Source organism: Ovis aries, chromosome 8 (assembly GCF_016772045.2).
Source record: "Ovis aries strain OAR_USU_Benz2616 breed Rambouillet chromosome 8, ARS-UI_Ramb_v3.0, whole genome shotgun sequence".
Classification (NCBI taxonomy): Eukaryota; Metazoa; Chordata; class Mammalia; order Artiodactyla; family Bovidae; genus Ovis; species Ovis aries.
In genome coordinates, this window is record NC_056061.1 from 38,761,553 (window position 1) to 38,774,965 (window position 13,413).

A 13,413-nucleotide genomic window follows, 5' to 3' on the forward strand; every position below is an offset into this window, starting at 1 on the left:
TGCAGTCCATGGGGTTGCAAAGAGTCAGACATGACTGAGCAGCTGAACTGAACTGATGGTTGTTCTATGGCCATTTGTTAGTAAGCCATAAACCTGAGATTCAAATAGAAAATAAATAGTCTTAAGTTTACTTCTGTGGCTTTTTAATACCCTGAATTTCTTTGTAATAGCAGAAATTCTATTTTTTTTCAGTGTTGATACTATTCCCACTCTTGAAAGGAGGGGGACGCTTTTACAGCCATCCTTGTTCACTATGTATGCCCTACCTGCTCATGGATCTTATTCTCATGTAGTCACTTGGAATAGGAAGCCTTCATTTAGGAAAAAATGCTGGAATCATTCCATTTGTTTGGAGGAACCAGTGGTTAGATCATATTTTGACTGGCTGAAGAATAACTGTGCTATATTGTCTTAACTTTTAAAAAATATGTTTACAAACGTGTTGAGTATTTCCCCAGCATTACCTTCTGTGTTCTTTTTGTGATCTTAGGCCATGCTCTTTGCTGATTAGCTTTGATTGACTAGTCTACTCTTTAGTTAAGGAAACTATCCCTTGATCAAAAATTAATACTGACAAAAATAATTTGATGGTTGGTCTGAGTACTCATGATAAAATTCAAGAAGCAAGAATTTGCATTATATATCCAGATGATAATGAATTGCTCAAATTTGAACAAAAGGATATATTTCCCATTAAAAAAATTAATGCTGAATAGAAGTAACACCCTAAGTAAAACAAGATGATACTGCTCTAAAGATCTCTGTTTGGATTTTTAGAAGGGGATAGGAGTGGGAAGGGAAATATTACTTTTTCTTAGACAGTCAAAAAGATCTGCTTTGTCAAATGTCACAAATAACCCCTCTTGCCAACCAAATTAAGTAGGTATCATGGTTTTGCAGCTCTGCATTAGATTGATATAAAGACTATGTTCATTTCACTTACTGTATAATTACGATTTGAGTCCAAATCCCAGAGTACAGATGAACGAGATTTTCTTAAGGCAACTATCTGCTCTTCCCAAATGGTCTTCTTATTTCTTGTGTTTCTAAAATTAGAAAAGTGAGTATAAACAAACAATAGATGACCTTTGTGAGTAAAACATCTGAGCATAGAAAGATTAATCAACCTCCATCAGTCAGTCATTAAACCAAATAGGAGCTTTTTTTGTACTTTTAAACCTCCGATTTACAGTCAGGCAAATTGTGTAAAAAGGCTGGTAATACAGTGACGCCCAATGCCACTGGGCTTTAGAAAGCTGACAGTTCCTGTAAAATAGTCATTAAACAACCTCTAGAAGAGACTCATCAGCAGATGCCCCCAGGTGAAGGAGAGAGAAAGCTGAAAGAATGAAGGAGAATCTAACATCTTAGCATGACTGAATTAAACAGAGCATATTATGCTGATTTTCAGAGTCAGCCCAGTAATTTAATTTTCAGAGCAGTTCCTTTGATTGTAGCAACCATTTTATGAAACATTAATAAAACTTTGTATGTGTGTATGTAACACACATCTCTTTTCCATTTCATTAAGAAAAAGGAGTCAACATCAAGAAGGAGTCAACATCGTCAAATTTACTGACCATTAGTTCTGTAAATGCCAAAAAATATTTTTGTTGTTATTCTTGGAAAGGCAAAGGAGCAGAATAATATAGCTCCTTCCGTATTATTCCATAGGAAGCCCAAAACAGGGAAAAGGAAATAAAGTATATACAGTTATTACATGTTAGTCCAAGGAATTTTACATTAAGACTCTGAGCTAAAATACTACTGTAATATATAATCCAAATGTGATTTTATACCTCCTATATAATGATGTCTACTGTGTATCCAAATTAATTGCTGTAGAATATACATTGCTCTGTATATTGTTAGCAAAGACATCTAAGACAATAGATATATCTGCATCAAGATACCCAGTTGAGAGTCGTTTTTAATGATTTTTATTTTACATTTTGAATAACAGAAGATTCATAGATATGAATGTTTTAAAGAAGGAAGGACCTTTAAATAATTAATACAGCTGGGCCTTACTCTATAGAATACGTATGTTCTTGAAATGTGCATCATAAAACTATTTTCTTTGCAAGTTAACTTGTATTTTCTCATTTATTTCCATCATAAAACTGAAGATCCATTCTCACTGAAGTAATTTTTGGCTCAAAGACAAGGATCACATTTAAGAATGAATCAACCCTTTTAAATCAATGGTAAATTTTATACTCAAATCTAGTAATTATCCTTAGTCTGATACTGTAGGTTATAACTCTCTCTTTTCTTTCATGACACAGTCCTTATTTTAACCTTATTGTTAAGTACCTTGTATTTTCTACTCCCTATGCTATTTTTTAAAGAAATAAACATATATAAATAATAAACACATCAGAATATTCTTTCGGAGGTACATATAAATACAAATAATACATTTGTTAGTGAATGGTTTAAAAAAAAAAAAAAACAGCTGACACTGCCAGTCACAGCAAGGACATGAGAAATGTCACAGACTAGGCACCTCTGGACCCAGAGACCCACGTTCATTGCAGATGCTACAGGTGAATCACTGCAGACTTTGCTAGGTCACGTGGCCTCTCTAGGATTTGGTTTCCTCATCTTTAAAATGAGGAGGCCACACTAAAGGGAAACACATTTTTCCCATTGTGAGATCCCAATGAAGGTGTTTTTCCTATGCTGTCCTGGTCAGTACTTTCTATGCTTACTAATAACAATGTCTTTTATCAACTTGGCAGTCCTTCTCATAGTAAGATAGACTATTAAAAAACCATGGCCACATATTATCATGTTCAAGAACACCATTTCCCAAATAGTGTATTTTGTATTTTTAGTGATTATTCTTACACTTAATTTTCATTTTTTTCATGGTTACAGGTTTTCCCAGCTCTTCTAGTAAATTATAAATTTTTATAATTATTTCTGTCTTGAGTTTATAATTTGGACCTTAATATTTATTTCTATATTTAAGACTCAAAATAATATCCAGTTGGCAAGGATAGAATTCAAATTCTCTTGGGTATTTCTGTAACATGTAAAAGTCTGAAAAAGATTGTCAGAAATTGTTTCATCTCATTACACTGCTGCTGCTAAGCTGCTAAGTCACTTCAGTCGTGTCCGACTCTGTGTGACCCCATAGACTCCCCCGTCCCTGGGATTCTCCAGGCAAGAACACTGGAGTGGGTTGCCATTTCCTTCTCCAATGCGTGAAAGTGAAAAGTGAAAGGGAAGTCGTTCAGTTGTATCCAACTCTTAGCGACCCCATGGGCTGCAGCCCACCAGGCTCCTCCGTCCATGGGATTTGCCAGGCAAGAGTACTGGAGTGGGGTGCCATTGCCTTCTCCACTCATTACACTAAACATGTTAATTAACTCTTTAAGTCCTATGTTCTAATAAAGTGAATAACTGGTTGGAAAACGTAAAGAGTCACATTTAAGCCCATACCTTAGGCACTTGTTAATCACCAACTGTAAAATACCCATAAGATTAAGCACTACATATTCAGAGAAGGACAGAAATGAAAGTTGTTTAACAGTATTTCATCTGGGAGAGATTTTATTAAGAGCCTCTTTCCTATATGCCAAGATACGAATGCTTGAATATAATTCAATTTTATACAAAAGAAAATTCCATTCAAACCTAAAGATAGAATATTTCTATTCCAAGTTACTTTTCGCTGAATTACTGAGAAGAATTGAAAGAGAGTAATCCCAAATCTTAAATGTATGAAACAAGTCTTCAAATAGTTGAAAAATAACATTCAGAAATTCTCAGGGCCATGGTTGACAGCAGAATGAGGCTGACTGTTGAGTGGGTTAAAGTTAATTCCATGATGTATAAAAGGAATACAGTCAACTTGAATATGGGTAGCAAAGCTTTGGTGCATGTGGCCATTTTCCTGTGATTCTTTTAAAAGGCAAGCACAGTGTGGAACCCCAAATGCCAGCCCTAAGTTATACAACCCACTGGGCTATACTTTTTTCAAAAGTTTAATTTCCATTGTTAGTCCCATGAAGAAGAGCCCTGCCCTCTCTATTTCCTTACAGAGCTGCTTTTGATGGAAAACTTTGTGGATGTTTGTGATATTGCTCAGAGCCCATTGGCAGATGAGCATCTCTTGCTGTGGCCTCCATCATTATTTGCCTGTCTTGTCTATTAACGAGCACTATCATCCCATCGTGGGATGACAGCTGCAACACGTACTCAGGCGCAATAAACAGCTAAATGAGGCGCACAGCAATTTCACTTGTCACCAGCGCCCTCGGCACGACTGGCTGCACAGCTTGATGCATAAATTCATGAGGCTGTTGCATATGATGGAGTATGCTTGGCTGAAAGAGGTGATGGATAGCAGGGCAGCTAAAAATGGCCATCACCTTGACTCTGTCAGGACATTTTTTAAAACTACCCCATCAGCTTTCTTGTATTCAATGCACTATCATAGCACAGAAGACTCTAAGGCTCTGATTTGATACTTTTCTTTGATAAAGAGTTTTGGGGAGAGTTTTCTCTAAAAGGAGGTAGCATGAACTGAGATAGATTTCATATATTCATCTTCAACTGATGCTGCTAGATTAACTTCTGTTTAAGGATAGAATTTTCTACATAAAAATCTCAGAAACAAATTTCAGTCCCAATAATGGGGGAAAACAATATAGGGTTTTGAAAATATTTCTGAACTGTACAGTTGAGCAGTGGATTGGCTAACATGAGATTTGAAGAATTTGAAATTAGGCATAGGGGTATTTAAACACATAGATTCCAGAAATAGAACTTATGCACAACTCTTTACAACATTGAATTAAATTCCAGGACACATCATTGCATCAGTGTTGGCAATGCATTTTCTAATTGGTATACAAAACATAAAGCAAGGGCTAATACTTTATAACAGCAACTTCATCAAAGAAGCTACATAGGAGACTTTTAAAATAACCAATGATACAATGTATCCATTTCTCTGAAAATATCTCTTTAAACTCTGAGCCACTCAGATTCTTGAATTTAAGCCAGAACTCCAGAACCTGTGGGCAGGGCCCTGGATATCCCACTGAAATGGGCTATACATCCTCCATCTATGTTAGTGGAAGTCATCTAAGGAAGACAAATATAAAGGCAACAAAATCAATGAGGCAGTTTCCTGCAAAGCTTTATGCATTAATCTCTATCACACAGAGATATATACACACACCAGTATAAGGGAAGGAAGTCACTTGTTCTCTAATAAAAGAGAAAACCCTTGATAATAAGCAATTAATAAAGTTGTCATGATTAGTTATGCAGCTATGAATCAACACACACAGTAAAAATGAGCACTTTCTATAGACATAAAATATCTATGATTCAATCATGGTGAAAATAGCCACCAATATGGGTGCTTACAAATGATTCTTATAGCTACTTTCCTTCTCTTACTTTTGTAATAAAGTAGGAACTCCTGAGTGAGAGTTAACCGAACAATTTAAACACATATAAGCTAGGTCAGAAATGGCAATCCACTCCAGTTTTCTTGCCTGGAGAATCCCAGGGACGGGGGAGCCTGGTGGGCTGCTCTCTATGGGGTCGCACAGTCAGACATGACTGAAGCAACTTAGCAGCAGCAGTAGCAGCAGCAAGCTAGATCAGACAACAAATTTATTCACCATTTTCCCTTTTGTTCTTATCTTCCCATATCCAAACTCACATTTCTCAAATGCACATGTTCCAAAATCCCTTAAAATACTTAGCAAAAGTATTTTTAAAAGAAAGCAAGAAAAATGTGAATTATGGGGGTGACTTTTAGTATTAATATGAGTACAAAATACCATTCCAAATGATGAAAGAAGTCCAGATATATGGGAGGAAAATACTTTTGAATTGTTTGAGAAACAGGGTTCTTTTAAAGAAGATAATTACATGGCATGATATCAGATGATGTCCTTAAGATACTGTTTTAATAGCTACTCACCTGGCTAATCCTCAGACTAGGTGGCTCTGATGTGGGTAAGGATGTATGGATGTTAGCCATTGTTCAGGAGGGCAGACGGAGAAGAGAAATTTGAAAGAATAAGGAAGACTAATTCTCCAGGCAAGAATAACTGGAATGGGTTGCCATTTCCTTCTCCAGAGGATCTTCCTGACCTGAGGATTGAACCTGGGTATCCTGCATTGCAGGAAGATTCTTTACCCTCTGAGCCATCAAGGAAGCCCATTAAGGAGATTTCTTGTCAATAAGACTAGATTGGAGGACATTGTGAATTAATGAAGATAACAACATGCTTTGTGTTCTTACTTTTAAGTCAAACATTGTAAGATCAAAATTAGAGTGAGATAATGAGACACTGTAGTCAAGTACAAAATTAAACGGAGTACCAAAAAACTCAATAATCAAGATAAATGATATTTTAATACAATATATTTTAAAATAGAAAGTAATGCAAAATATTCATAATTGTATTAGTTCTATTGTTATATCAAAATCACTGCAAACTTTATAGCTTAAAACAATTGCCATTTATTATCTCTGTTTCTGTGGGTCAAAAGCCTATCACAGGTAGGACTGGATCTACTTAAGATCACACTATAAGGATGAATAAAATATCAAAATTTTAAATAAAAACAAGATTTAAACCTGCCCTTGCATGACCATGACTCACTTTCTTACCCAAGACCCAACTGTTTTTCTGATTAAAAAATAATTTTTTTAAAGCAAAAACAGGAAGCTGGCCTATGAGTCATAATTTTCCACTTTGAATTTTTAAAACATGGAATTAAATATTATTTATTGATGGATGGCATGCTCTCCTTAAATTCTTGTACCCACAGTGAGTGCCTCAGTCACCTCATACTAGTCTCAGCCCTTTGTGTTTCACCTCCGCTGTCTTGTGTAATTTTCCTCACAACCTTGAAAGGTGAGCCTGGCCAGTCCCTATCACAAATGGGAACACAGAAAAGGTATTTAATTTGTTCACATTCATACAAGTATTAGGGCTTTCCTGGTGTCTCAGATGGTAAAGAATCTGCCTGCAGTGCAGGAGACCCTGCTTTAATCCCTAGAACAGGAATATCCCCTGAAGAAAGGAATGGCAATCTACTCTAGTATTCTTGCCTAGAGAATCCCATGGACAGAGGAACCTGGCAGGCTGCAGTCCATGGGGTTGCAAAGAGTTGGACACCACCAAGCAATTAACATTCTACTGCTATACAGGTATTAAAAGACAGAGCTGGGATCCTAATTCAGATTTACCTGACTCCAGAAACCAAGTTATTTGTTGTGGGCCTTACTAGGAAGGGTTGATGAGCAGAGGCTGTGTCAGCAACTCAGATCATGGATTTAGAATACTCTAGCCAGCACTCCCACACTGTGGATTTAAATTATTAAATTATTTAAGTCTCAGGTTGAGATAATAACAGGTGCATTTTATAGTTTATGGAAGGAGTAAGTGATGAGATTATAAATTCTTTAAGATCAGGGACAGTCTTCGGTTTTATATATAGCTAATATGCAATAGCTCTGTGAATGAATTAATATTGAAGAAATGAATGAGATAAAAGAATATGAAGATCTATGATTGCTATGATCTATGAAGTATCATACAAGTATGATATGCCTTCTGCAGAAACATTAGATGCTTGAGTTAGGGAAATATCCAAATTATATATTGTTTTATGGAGTTGTCTCTCATGATCAGTTTCCTGAATATATTAATTAGTTGAGTCTGAAGGCCTAGATTATAATATTAGACAAACATAGTGGTTGAAGGTTGGACTCTGTGCTCTCTAAATTGATAACATAAGACTAAGTAATGTGGTGACTAGAACTGACTATAAAAAATGTAAACCAAAAATAAATCCCCCTTAGTGATAAATTCAGTTCAGTTCAGTTGTTTAGTCATGCCAGACTCTCTGTGATTCCATGGACTGCAACACGCCAGGCTTCCCTGTCCATCACCAACTCCTGCAGCTTGCTCAAACTCATGTCCATCAAGTTTCTGATGCCATCCAACCATCTCATCCTCTGTTGACCCCTTCTCTTCCTGCCTTCAGTCTTTTCCAATGATAAACTAGCTTTTACTTATTTATCAGAATGACGATTCTGTTGGACTGTGTTCTACAAATAGAACAATTCCTGGTTAATTTAGCCAAGGGAAGAAAAAAAGAGAGAGAAAGAAGGAGAAAGGGAAGGAGGAAGGCAGGAAAGGAAAGGGGGAAAGAGAAAAAAGAAAGAAAGGGAGGGAAGAAGAAAGGAAGGAGGTAAGGAAAGAAGAAAGGAAGGGAGGGAGGGAAGGAGGGAGAGTGAAGGAGGGAAAGAAAGGAAAAAAGAAAACATTTTTCTTGGATAATTCAGATAATTAGATAGCATGATATTTTGAAATATGTTACTTAGAGTCATAACCAACTCTACAATTTGAACTTTAGTATTATTTGCATTTATTAAATTACTATAGAAATTTTTACATTGAATATGATTTCTTCTTTTGACAAAAAAAGGTGACAACCTAACCTAAATGAACATCAGCCAAAGCGGAGTGCAAAACATTGGAGAGGACTCAGAGGTACATTTTATACTCAACTTTTGGCTAAGCTAGGGCTCAGCACTAGTGTGTTCCAGATGATAGATTGGAGCTGTGCTTGGCTCTTTATGAATTTGGCTGGCCAGAAACCTTTTCTTCCTCTGAAAACCCAAGTACTAAATACCTATTTTTTAAAGCAAATTATTCAATACATTCATTTCTAATATCCTTATTATGTTCTTTTCTGTATAGTCACATTGATAGTGATATATAAAATATGAAAAAATTACATTTACCTCAAACTTTTATTAATTACATATTTTTAATCCATGGATACACAAATGCTAGATTCAGCATGCTAAAATAAAGAGGCTATTACTTATTGTTCCTGTATGCATAAGTGTTTATAAGCAATATATTTTTCCATTTTTGAATTTTGTCCTTTATTTCCCTACTCATTGACAATGATGCATCATTTTTATAAAGTAATACCACATAAGCTACATATGTTTCTAGATATAATGGCTTAAATTAACACTGCCTTTTCTATTAGCCTCCTGTACTAATTTGTCTTTTCTTATATACATTATTGTCTTTTTTCTTAATTATTCTCTTTTCCTTATACTACACAATGATGAGTCTTTCTATTTTAGGAGTTATAGAAGAGAGTGTCTCTACCAGAATCTGATTCAGATTCTACTTCAAAAAGACAAATGATTAAACAAACTCCCTGGTATTTTCCAGAATGAAAAAAAAAAACCAAACAATCAACATAACCTCTTTGCTTAGCTTCAATGTTAGTCATCTAGGATAGATCTGATCATGTTATTTTCCTGCCTCAAGTGACTCAAGGTTTCCTCTGTGTTTATAGGCTAAGACTTTAGGACTCTAGTCATGGCCCCCAGAGCACATGGCCTGGCCCTGCTCCTGCCCAACTACTTCTGTGTCATCCTACTCATTACTCTCTCTCTTTAGCTATGCTTGATTTATCCTATTTCCACCCACATCATCTACATACTTATACGGATTAACCCATTTTTTAGTTTAATACTCTAAATGACTTGAGGAATTAGACAATCACATTATTTCTACTTATAAGTGAAGAAACTGAGATGCAGAGAGAGAGGCTTAATAACTTACCATGGACATGTTGATAAGAAGTCACAGAGCTAAGATCTACACATGGGCCAGAACTTAAGCACTCCTGGGAATTTTTACAGAGAAAAGTCTACACATGTTCTTCAACTTAGGATGGGATTGTATCCCAAAACACTCGTAAATAAAAGAATATTGTAAGTTGAAAACACATTTTATGCACCTAACTTATTGAACACCATAGTTTAGCTTGGCCCATCTTAAACATATTCAGAACACTTGTATTAGTCTACAGTTGGGCAAAATAATCTCTACCCAAAGCCTTTTTAATAATAAAATGCTGAATATCTCACATAATTTATTCAGTATTCTGCTTAAGTGAAAAAGAAGAGGAATGTATGGGCACAGATAGTTTTCAGTGTGTCAGTTGTGCACACTTGTGATCACATGGCTGATGGAAACTGCAGCTCTTGCTAATACTCAACATCACAAGAGTTTGTATTCCTTATCATTAGCCTTGAAAAAAGATAATCAGAATTTGATGTATGGTTTCTAGTGAAAGAATATGATTTTTGTACCACCGTCAAGTTGAAAAATCTTAAATTGAACAACTGTAACTTGTGGATGTCTCTATTTTGTTGTTTTATTTGCTTTACTTTTATTTGATACTTTAGTTACAAATATCTTGTAACTAGACAAATATCTTTGGTAAAACAAAAATAGGTAACTCCTTTCTAGGCCATAAATGTCATTGTACCAGTCTTCCAAATACTTTCTCTAAGAACCTATGTATCCTCACCTTCTTCTAGTTTGATGTGCATTTCTCTATAAATACTTCTAAATAGTTTACAGGCCAACCCCTCAGATATCTATAATGGATTTGACATTCTTTGAACATGTGTATTCTCATACTATTAATTAGTTTGTATATTTTTGAGATGATATTGATTAGTTTGTACAGTAATTTTGAGGTATTATGACTAAGATGATCAATGTTTCTGCCAAATGCTCACCTACAGGAAATTCAAAATGAAAGGTTCTCTTCTAAGAGGCTATTTGCCCAGAGATAACTCTTTGAAAAATGGACAGGAAAACATCAAGTTAAATTGATACATCACTATACTATTATGGTAGTAAATGACAATTGCAGAGATATGACAGGAAAGAAAATTGTGATATTTTGCTATAAAGTATTAACTCCTAACCCCTTCTCCAATGGCAATGATATTGAATGCTTATTAATGAATTCTTTACTATTTACTGGTAGGGAGCAGTTTTATTGAAAGGTAATTGGACTTGGAGGTTTCTAAACTTTTCTCTGTTAATTACCTGTGTTCTTGGGCAAGTTAAACCTTCTCTATTTATAAAATGGGTAGCTTTACTTTCCATGTAGGTTTTGAGGATTAAATGAGATAAGATGTAAAAGGTATAGCTCTGGATTTACATACATTAGAGGTTATATACCCAACACCTTTATCTTTAACTCCTCTGTAATTAGTCTAGAATATATTGATAGTAGTTAATTCTTTTTAAAACTTATTTTAGCTTTCAGTATTGTTGTGAATTATTCTAATCATACAAAATAAGTGACAACATCATGGCACTGAGTTTATAGGTGAAATGAACACCCTGATCACATTATTCGTTTTGTAGGACATAGATTTCTCTTTATAATTATAGATTTCATATTAGCACAAAATAAACTAGAGTATTTCTTTTCTGATACAAATTAGGATTAGTAGATTTAGCTTTTGGCTTGATAAAGATTACCAAAATTATAAATCTAGAGTCCCATTAAAACAAATATAAACTAGAATTTCAACTATTCATTGGAATACTATCCAATATATGTACATTTGATAACACATGATTCAAATGCCTTGATTTGTGACTAGAATTTTGGTATAGAATACCCACTCCAATATTCTTGCCTGGAAATCCCATGGATAGAGGAACTGGTGGATTATAGTCCAGGGGATTGAAAGAATCGAACACAATTGAAAGTGACTAACAGGACGACATGACTCACTGTTGGCAACCCACTCCAGTGTTCTTGCCTGGAGAATCCCAGGGACGGCGGAGCCCAATGGGCTGCCGTCTGTGGGGTCGCACAGAGTCTAACACGACTGAAGTAACTTAGCAGTTACATATAAAAGTAGTATAAAAAAGGAAAAGGTCTGAAAAGAAAAGGAAAGGAAGTAATATTATATTTATATAAAAATATTAACATGAAAGTATTATTTTTAAAGATTGTTTGGAAGAAGAGTTTCCTAATCTCCTAAATTTCCAGTTTCTTAAGAGGATTAAAGTTTCCTAATCTATCCAAAATCCGAATATAATTAAAATTTCAGTTACCCCTACATCTCCTATAGTATGTGATATCCTTAAAATAATCAATGAATGATAACATAACAAACAACTGAAGGAATGAATGAATACACTTATAAAAATGATATCACATGTTATATCCATCCTCCCCTTCTGGTGCAGGTGACAGAATTTTGTAATTCAAGATTCAACAAAAAGAAATTGTATAAAGCTATAACTTCTAAACCAATAGAGTTTATTACTGTACTTTGGCTCACTCTAAAATAAAGACACTAAGGGAGACTACGGTAGATTCAAACTTAAATCAAAATTATGTATTAAATAAAAATACACACTCTCAGTTACTGACATTATAAGGTCCTGCTTATCCATTCTGAAAATCTGATTTGCTATCTATTCTACTTCTTACAGCTATTTTTTTTTTAATCAAGTAGAGTTGCTATTAAAGTGCTGCACTCAATATACCAGCAAATTTGGAAAACTCAGCAGTGGCCACAGGACTGGAAAAGGTCAATTTTCATTCCAATCCCAAAGAAAGGCAATGTCAAAGAATGTTCAAACTACTGCACAATTGCACTCATCTCACACACTAGCAAAATAAAGCTCAAAATTCTCCAAGCCAGGCTTCAGCAGTATATGAACCATGAACTTCCAGATGTTCAAGCTGGATTTAGAAAAGCCAGAGGAACCAGAGATCAAATTGCCAACATCCATTGGATCATAGAAAAAGTTAGAGAGTTCCAGAAAAACATGTACTTCTGCTTTATCAACTACACCAAGGCCTTTGACTGTGTGGATCACGACAAACTGGAAAATTCTTTAAGAGATTGGAATACCAGACCACCTTACCTGCCTCTTGAGAAATATGTATGCAGGTCAAAAAGCAACAGTTAGAACTGCTTTGGAACAACAGACTGGTTCCAAATCAGGAAAGGAGTATGTCAAGTTTGCATATTGTCACATAGCTTATTTAACTTATATGCAGACTATATTATGTGAAATGCCAGGATGGATGAAGCACAAGCTGGAATCAAGATTGCTGGGAGAAATATCAATGACCTCAGATAAGCAGATGACACCACCCTTATGGCAGAAAGCGAAGAAGAAATAAACAGCCTCTTGATGAAAGTGGAAGAAGTTGCCTTAAAATTCAACATTCAGAAAACTAAGATCATGACATCTTGTCCCATCACTTCATGGCAAATAGATGGGGAAACAGTGGAAACAGTGTCAGACTTTATTTTTTTGGGCTCCAAAATCACTTCAGATGGTGACTGCAGCCATGAAGTTAAAAGACACTTGCCCCTTGGAAGAAAAACCATGACCAACCTAGACAGCCTATTAAAAAGCAGAGACATTACTTTGCCAACAAAGGTCCATCTAGTCAAGGCTATGGTTTTTCCAGCAGTCATGTATGGATGTGAGAGTTGGACTATAAAGAAAACTGAGCACCAAAGAATTGATGTTTTGAACTGTGGTGTTGGAGAAGACT